Source organism: Echinops telfairi, unplaced genomic scaffold (genome assembly GCF_000313985.2).
Source record: "Echinops telfairi isolate 266 unplaced genomic scaffold, ASM31398v2 ScPeMD7_31;HRSCAF=116, whole genome shotgun sequence".
NCBI classification, from domain to species: Eukaryota; Metazoa; Chordata; class Mammalia; order Afrosoricida; family Tenrecidae; genus Echinops; species Echinops telfairi.
This window is the reverse complement of record NW_022103928.1, coordinates 14404228-14413170: the sequence shown is the minus strand read 5'-3', so window position 1 is coordinate 14413170 and position 8943 is coordinate 14404228. Positions and strand designations below refer to the sequence as shown.

The 8943-nt window shown below is 44.9% G+C and overlaps 1 protein-coding gene and 1 pseudogene across 17 annotated transcripts in view; both read right to left on the bottom strand.

Annotated features, from left to right (window-relative positions):
- The window catches only part of MAGI1 (membrane associated guanylate kinase, WW and PDZ domain containing 1), a 758591-nt gene that overhangs the window by 692593 nt on the left and 57055 nt on the right, over nucleotides 1–8943 (bottom strand). The gene's annotated exons all lie outside the window — the stretch shown is intronic.
- On the bottom strand, nucleotides 5488–5852 carry LOC101641508 (annotated as a pseudogene).

The window sequence follows — 8943 nt, the reverse complement described above, 5'->3', positions numbered from 1 at the left end:
CAATGAATGTACAAATGTGCTTGACACAATGGATGTATGTATGGATTGTGATAAGAGTTGTATGAGCCCCTAATAAAACGATTTAAAAAAAAAGAAAAAGAAAATATCCCGTGGCCGAAAATGATCAGGCTTCCAAATTGGTCAGCGTGATCCTTCTGGCTGTGCTTAATACCACACCCGTGCTTGCATCCTCCCTGCCCGGACAAAAAGTGAAGACTGTCGGTTAACGCCCACTCGGCCCTGCCCCCTAGATGGCCAAGCCGACTGTACCGACCTGCCCGCCAGGAGTGTGCCTGTGGGGCTGGAGGAAACGACTTGTGCCGCTGCCGCCACCATCCTGGGCAAACCCAGGATCGCCCGGCCTGGCCATGGTGGTAACCCGCTCTGCCAAGCCCTGCGCCGCCGCGTCCCCACCTCCACCCCCACCCCAGGACGTGTCCTCCATAGGCTGAGGACAACCGAGGCCACAGTGCCCGCTTCTTCGAGGTCCTCACCAAGGGGTTGGGCCTAACCCAAGGCCGAATAATGATGCGCCTTTCCCCCCTGGAGCCCTGGCAGACTGGCAAGAAAGAACCAGTCACGCCTTTCTTAAGACTGGAAGGTGCGCTGGCCACCGGCTCCAGGATGGCCGCCCGGCAGAGTGAAGGACTGGTGGGCAGCAGCCCGGGGCACCTCCGCGTTCAGCGATCCCGGTAACCTCCCAGTCTCCCTGGTCCCGGTACCAAATAAACACATGGAGCGCTAGAACAACCACCAAAAAAAGGTTAACGCTGACGCATGGCGACTCCACTTGTGTCCAAGTACAACTGTGCTTCATAGGACTTTTCTATGGCTGAGTTCTCAGAAATGGATCACCAGACCTTTCTTCCTAGGTGCTGCTGGTGGACTTGAACTTCCAACCATTCAGGTAGCAGCTGTGCACTTTAATCATTCGTGTCACAGAGAAAATTCATTTTGGGTAGGAAAAAACTCAAACTCACTGCCACCACGATGACTCAGACCCATAGCGACCCTGTATACATTCTTCCTAGAGAAGACGTGTATGAACAAGGTCTCAGGTGAAATGCTTTCTCTCCCGGGAAGTTTGCCTTGACCTGCCAACATAATGTTAAGATTAACATAGCCAGCTGTTACATTCTGAACTTCACCATTCTGAACATTTTGATACATTCTGAACTTCACCAACCAGTCCTCCTATGCTTTCAGGTATATCTGCATGACAAAGTAACAGAGCAAAGGTATCTTATCCATCGCAGAATGTAGAGGCCAACAGAGCCTCTCAAAAACCCACACATGATCAGAAGATGAAGAAACCTGGGAAGTGCCCAAAAAATGGGCTGGAAGGGCTATTGTAGAAAACGACTCTGTGAAGTTGCTACATGTGCAAAACAAAAGTACAGCCCTGCGTTGTCTCCTACTCGCCTTTGGCTTGTGCTGTACTCTACTTTTCCTCTGGCTTCTTTGATTCACTGCAATTGGCCACATAGAACTAGCAGACAATATTCGTGATTAAAGGGTTTGGTTAAGGAAGTTAATAGGTAACCATGTAGGTGGGAGATGCTTAGGATACAGGTGTTCAGTCAGAACTTGTCAAAACGTTCTTTCAGGGCTGCTAATAAATGCCCAAAGGGCATGCCACTCTGCTGGAAGCCTCAACCTGAAGGCATCATTTGACTCAAACCCTATGGGCCAGCAAATCCAGCTCCCCCAGAGGTACTTCACTAGATAAGCTAGCCTCCTGCCTAAAACTAAAAACTACTCAGCTTTCCTGGCTCTGTGGACTGGGAATACCATCCCTCTGTCTCCTGCTCTGGTTCCTGGTTAGGCAGTCGCTCCTCTGATATTACAGCTCTCACCTGGAGCCAGGAGGTTTACTGGACAGGGATCTCAGGGTCCAGTGGATGTGCCCCACCCCCTCCCACCACCACCCCCATCCGCTGGCTCATTTCATACACAACAGGATGGCCATGACAAGGAATGCAGTTCACAATGACAGGGGAATCCTATCAATGTCTCCCGACCCCCCCTGCCCCTTCTACCAGACCCACACAGAAAATGGTCAATTAGTAGGACTTACAGAGACCCTGGCTAGCAGAGCCACATCAAATAAGGCACTGCCCCTACAAACCTTCTCTCCCCTCCATTTCCCAAGGTATCTGAGAATAAAATGGTATATTTTTAAATTACTTAAAATTGATTTGTTTGGTTTTTTTAAATCATTTTATTGGGGGCTCATACAACTCTTATCACAATCCATACATACATCAATTGTGTAAAGCACATTTGTACATTTGTTGGCCTCATCATTCTCAAATGCTCTCAGGAGCTCTCCACTTAAGCTCCTGGCATCCGCTCCTCATTTTCCCCCTCCCTCCCAGTTCCCCCATCCCTCATGAACCCTTGATAATTTATAAATTATTATTTTGTCATATATTACACTGTGTGATGTAATTGGTTCCCCCTCTCTACCCCACCTTCCCTCCACCCTCCCGGTATCACCATTGTCACCACTGGTCCTGAAGGGATCATCTGTCCTGGATTCCCTGTGTTTCCAGTTCCTATCTGTACCAGGGTACAGCCTCTGGTCTAGCCAGATTTGTAAGGTAGAATTGGGATCATGATAATTGGGGGGTGGGAAGTTGTAAGGAACTAGTGGGAAGTTGTATGTTTCATCGTTGCTACACTGCACCCTGACTGGCTCATCTCCTCCCGGCAACCCTTCCATAAGAGGATGTCCAGTTGCCCACAGATTTAAGTATAAACCTGCTGACTGACCATCAGAGATCTATTAAGCACTGAATCCCAACATAAACAGAATTTTTAAAAATAAATGAATACTAGTTTATTGGCTACAAAAAGCATAACCACATCTTTCAATTAACTGCTTGGTTCCCTTTAAGAAGGCATTTAATTAATATTTATGTCTGAGGGAGCAAGGGAGGGAAAGGCTGATGATAATGACAACAGCAACCACCACAAACTCATTCAAATCTCCCATCAAGCTTAGTATCTTCCGGGGCTAGCGCCCTTCACTCATGCACTCACTCACGGCCATTGAGTCCATTCGAACTCATAGCAACTACAGTCCAGATCAAACTCTCCTTTTGGGTTCCAGGGCTGTATATTTTTATGAGGGCAAAGTCCCACCTTTCTCCTGCTGAGCGACTAGTAATTTTGAACCATAACCTTGTGGTTAGCAACTCAATCCACAGCCCAGGATGCCACCAAGCCTCTTAATGCCATCATTACTACCATTTACAAATCCAAAACACGGAGACAGAGAGATGTTAAGTAATCTTGAGAAAAATGTCCACTGTAGGAAGTGATTACTCCCAATTAAGGTTTTTTGTCCACTTTAGAAGTGCCCCATGATTGCATGAGTAAGAGCAAACATGGGTATAAATATGGAAACAATTAATTCAATGGAATAATGGTTCACTAGATTGATTGATCTGTCTCCAGGACCTTGAGACCAGAAGAACCAAGCGGTGCCCAGCTACCACTACCAACTGTTTTAAAAGCAATGACTTTAGAAGGTCCTGGGTAAAGTGGCAGAAAAAATGTGGGAAAAACGCAAAATTATTGAAAAAACAGATTTACTAATCAGACAGTCTGGTGGAACCCCTGAGACTATGACCCTTAATCATACCCTCCAGTTCACTCCCAGGACTCAATTTTCAGCCAAACAATACAAAAGAAAGATCTGTCCTTACAGGAGTACAGTGAGGTGGGATAAGAACATTAGTGCAGTATTCACACGGTAGGATAAACAGCCATGTGATATCAAAAGAACAGCATTTACCCATCAAATGAGATGAAACAAAATGTGTACGAATTTCAGAAAGGAAAACGGATCTGCTTTGTAAACCTTCATTCAATTCACAATGCAAAGGCTGTTTTGTTTTTTAAAGAATGAGTGAATGAAGGAAAGGTAGGGTGGCAGGGGGCACAACGTGACAGAATAATGACTTTTTTTGAAGAGTGCTCACCAACCTCTTCAATTTGATTTTCTTTAATGATGTTTATCTAAAAAGAAAAGATAGAACAGTGTTGAAATTCAGAGGCATGTTATCTAAATCTCATGGTCTGCTCAGTCTTTTAATTCAAAGTATGTAGGTGAATTTTAAAAGGCAGCATAGCCCAGCACAGACCCCATGGTTTCAAAGTCACAGAGAGACCCAACCCCAGAGAGCTGCAGTGTAGGCTACATACCGTATATACTCGAGTATAAGCCCACTGACTATCAGCCAAGGCACCTAATTTTACCACAAAAACTACATTAGAAATGTGCTGAAAAACTCAACTTATACACGATTATATATGGTAATTTGGACACAAGGACTTGGCTTGAGTTTCACAACTTCAAAGGGGAGTACAAGTAAACAATGGTCCATAAATCAGTAACTCTGGAACCAGAAAGCCAGAGGAGACAAGTCAATAACTCCACATAATACAGAAAAGAGAAGCAAATATTTATGTCGGGAAGCAAACACGTGTTACTGCATGATTTATCTTGAAATTGTCCCCTTCTCTAAGACATATCATACATTAAAATAAATATTCATGCTCCTCTAACCCCCCCCCAAAAAAATTTTTTTTAAAGTAAGCTAGGCCCCACCCTCACTCACCAACTTGCACTCTCAGGGTTTGCCTTGAGGGGTCTGTGAGCTTTCAGCACTGGGGGTCCATAAACACAGAGAGCACTACCGCATCCTGAACTTAGGTAACACACAACAGTCAGTTGCCATCCAGCTGATTTGGATTCACGGTGACACCGTAAATGGGACCTCCTCCACAGGGTTTCAGTGGCTGGTTTTCTGAAAGTGGACTGCCAGGGCTTTCTTCCAAGGCCCCTTGGAGTGAATTTGAACCTTCAATCTTAGGTTACTAGCAGACCAGCATGTTAACCACTTAGCATCACCCAGGGACTTTGAGCTTAAATACACAGTCACTGCTGCTGAATTTGATCTTACACTAAAACAAGCCACGACGGCTTTTATACACACGCCCCATTACCAGACCACACACACTGCAAGACACTGATCACTGACAAATTTTATGGATCTATAGTAATAATTACCTCACAGCGCCAGTCACTCCTTACAGGAGCATATCGTGTGCATATTAACAGCACTAATTCATTGAGCATAAATATTAAAAACATACTATAATTTTTAAAGCTCTTTTTTAATGTACTATGGGAGTTGCCCAAGTTCCTCTGGACCTATGGCCCTGACTCAGGAGGAGCATCTCTCGTGGTGAGAAGTAGCAGGACTGTCTTTTTCATTGACCCACATGTCACAGGAAGAGATCTCACCCAAGAGAAGGGATGTATGCTGGACAAAAGGGTGTCGGTAGCTCAAAAGATGGGCTCAGTCTCTCAGAGCACTTGCTAAGTTCTCTTCCCTCTTTTTTTTTTTTTTTCATGTAACAGAATATTTTATGATACCAGTTTCCCATCGGCACAGTAAAATCACACAGGGAGGACTATATTGGCCATTTCCACTGATTGGCAGGGGGCTCTTCCACTAACGGCTCCCACGGTTTCCACTGAGTTTTCCTCGCCAGACTTAGTTCCTTTTCTGCCTGTAAAATCACTTCCTCAGTTTGTCCACCCTGAAGTTAGGCTTCTAATCTTTTAACATCAGGTTCCATTTTAACCATATTTCGCTTCTCACTTGTAATCTCTTCTGTATACTTTCTATAGGCCGCATTTTTAGGGATTTGATCAAGAACATCAAGGATGTTTGTGTATAATATTCTTAGTCTCTCTTGGGGGGTCTCACATACCGCCAATCCCACCAGGCCAGTGGTCTTCTTCAGCAGCCCCACCATGACAGCGCCGAGGAGCGGCCGGACGAGGGGCCGGCACGCGCAGCCCTCTCTCTCTTCCCTCTTAAATGGGCAGGCTTGGGTGGTCACAGAAGACCATATCCCAAATCAAGATTTCTTCCCAAGGCCTCTAGAAAAAAACCGGATGCCCAGGGAACAAGGCTATGAGGAAACTTGCCTTTAGATGAAATGCAGCTGAAGTCAAAGTGGAACTGCAGGAAAGAGATTCCTTCTCTTTTCAAAAGCAACATTATGTATTTCTATGCAAATAACACACATTATGTTTGTATCCCCAGGCAGTGCAGGACCCCTAACCTGCTAGGCTCCTGTGTGACACATTCTATGTGTGAGTGCATTTCCGTCTGAAGCATGAAGTCTCCACCGCCACAAGATGAGGACTACAAGACAAAAAGCACTGCAGTGGCTGTTTTTTGCTTTCTGTGGCTGTGCACATATGTATGAGCTTAGGAACCAGGAACATATAAGGGAGCTGCAAAAAGTTCATGGAAAGGGGGGTGAAAAGAGAAAGGGATTTTTCCATGAATGCTATCTTTTACCAATCTTCTACCAAGCACTTTACATATACATGCCTCTAAAGGAGGCAAGTATTACATATAAGGAAAGAGAGGCTCAAAGAAGCTAAATTGTTGGCTCAGTGCCTTCTGTCAGCTAATGAGTGCAGAATCCAGGACTAAAAGCCAAAGTTAGCTAATTTCACCCATCCCTGAAAGGGGAGTGGGTCCAGAAAGGTCACCTGCTCGTGCATAGCACTAACCTAACAAAACTTCCAGTGATGGTGACAGGGTCTCAAGCTGAGCTGTCTGCTGTCAGGTAACTTGAAATATGTCAAGCACTTGAAATATGGCGACTAAGGAATTAAGTTGAGAATTTCAACTGATTTAATATTCCTTATTTAAATTGCAGAGACATCAGCCAGCATAAGTCTGGACTGGGACGTACAGAAAAGATAAACCATAAGAGGGCTAGCACTATACTATGCCTTCAACTCCTTCTACAAAGCCAACTTTACACTAACTAGTTCCCTAACCACCACCATGCGGTAGCCACTCCAAAGCTCACCTGCTAATTAACAATGCTGAGCCAAGTCACAAGGGCTTTGGGGTAGCAGATATTCTTCACACCTCTGTGCACAGTAGGAGCGACATTCAAAGGTTGCGGGACAATGGAATTTAAAGATAACGGGAAATTTCCACAAACTCTTTGATACCCCTTCATATTCTTAAAGTCTATGAAAGTATGGCTCAGACAGACTACATTATTTGCCCAGTGTCACATAGCTAATAAGTAACAGGAGCCAGGATTCAAAACACCTCTCTTCTGACTCCAGCTTATTCACAGCTGGACCTTAGCTGCCGCTATCTTTAAGTGTCAAAGGAAAATACTCTCTTTCCCAACTAAAACCAAATTCAACCGAATGCTAGCTGTTGATTCTCAGTCACAGAGGCCGTGGAGAACAGAGCACAACTTCCCCACAAGGTTTGCAGGGCTGTAAATCTCCATAAATGCAGACTGGTACACCTTTCTCCTCCAAGCGGCTGGTGGGTTCACGGCACTGACCTTTCTTTCACTTCACGGCCCAGTGCTTTAACCATCGCGACCCCAAGCTGTCTCATCGTATTTTAAAGTAGTTTTACTGTGTTTTCGATAAAGCTTTACACGGTAGTTGCGGTTGACATGCAAAAATGTCTACACAGGTTGTTCAGTGGCATGGGTTCCATTCTTCAGAGTGCCTATGCATTCACATTGCGTCTCTTCTGGTTGTGCTCTTTCCATTAATCTAGTTTCCCAGCTCTTTTATGGTCTCATCTCTGTTTTAAGGTAAATGTTGACTGCTTGGTCTCATCTAGGTACTTTTTTAGTGAGTCCGTGTGTTCAAGTAGCAGAATACAGCTGAGTAATATTCGTTGTTTGAGGATGCAATCTGCTATTTGTTACAAGGCGACTTCAGGGGTTAGCTTCAGCTCAAGCTTTGAAGAACGTCTCTGGGCAGTAGTTGCGTTAAGTCCTCCAGTCTCGGCTAGTCCGGTAGGTCTGCTTAGTTTGGCTTGTGTGAGGAATTTGAAGTTCTGCTCCACAGGTTTCTAGAAAGCTCTCAGGGTCCATCTGTTGTGGTCCTGAGTGGTGGCTAACGGTCACCTCGTTCTGGGCTCAGGTTAGAGGTAGTTTGTGTAGCACCTTATACACCGACCTCTGAGGATACAATGAGATCACAGATCTGCACATGCACTGGAGACATGGGAGAGCTTCAAAAAACTCATGGAAAATATGTGGTAGGTAAAAAAACTATGCACAAATGTCCGAATCTCTTGCACCAAAGTAAGCATGTGCTAACTAGAACAAGGTCGACTTAGGTGTTCAGAAGGAGAAGACAACAGCTGGAAAAGAGCCCATCCAAGCAGTAGAAATTCTGTTGAAATGGAAAAACAAATCTCAAATTTATGGCAGAGCATGGATGCAAGGTTGGTGAAATCATTGATGCTTAAGGAAAAGTATATAAGGGCAATGCTTCGCCCCCCCCCCAAAAAAAAAACCCCAGCAGTTTAGCTCGTTTTAAGGGGAAACTAAACAATGTTGAAAATGAAGCCCACAGTGGTAGGCCACCTACATCAATGTTTGAGGAAAAATTGTTTTTTTCCATGCTCTAATTGACACATTTTAGATGTGTTATCAAGAGACACCAGTACCCGAAGACAGACATCATGCTTGGTAAAGTAGAGGGGTCACAAAGAAGAGGAGATTGACACAAGCTGGATTGGCACGGTGACTACAAAAATGGGGTTGAGCACAACAACTGAGGATGGTGCAGGGCCGGGCAGTGTTTCAATTGGTCCAACTTACACAACTCTGAAAAGCAACATTGAACATACTTTCTAGGTGGTTGGTGCCAACATTTCTCTGGCGAGATCAGCTACACACAAGAGCAGAGCTTTCCATAGAAAATTTACGGGGGGAAAAAAAAGAAAAAGAAAATTTACGGGACTGACAGTTCCAGGGGGGACATGGGAGAGGGGAGGTGGGGGGAAGGGAAGAGGTGTTAACAAACCCAGGGACAAGGGAACAACAAGTGATCCAAATTGGTGGTGAGGTGGG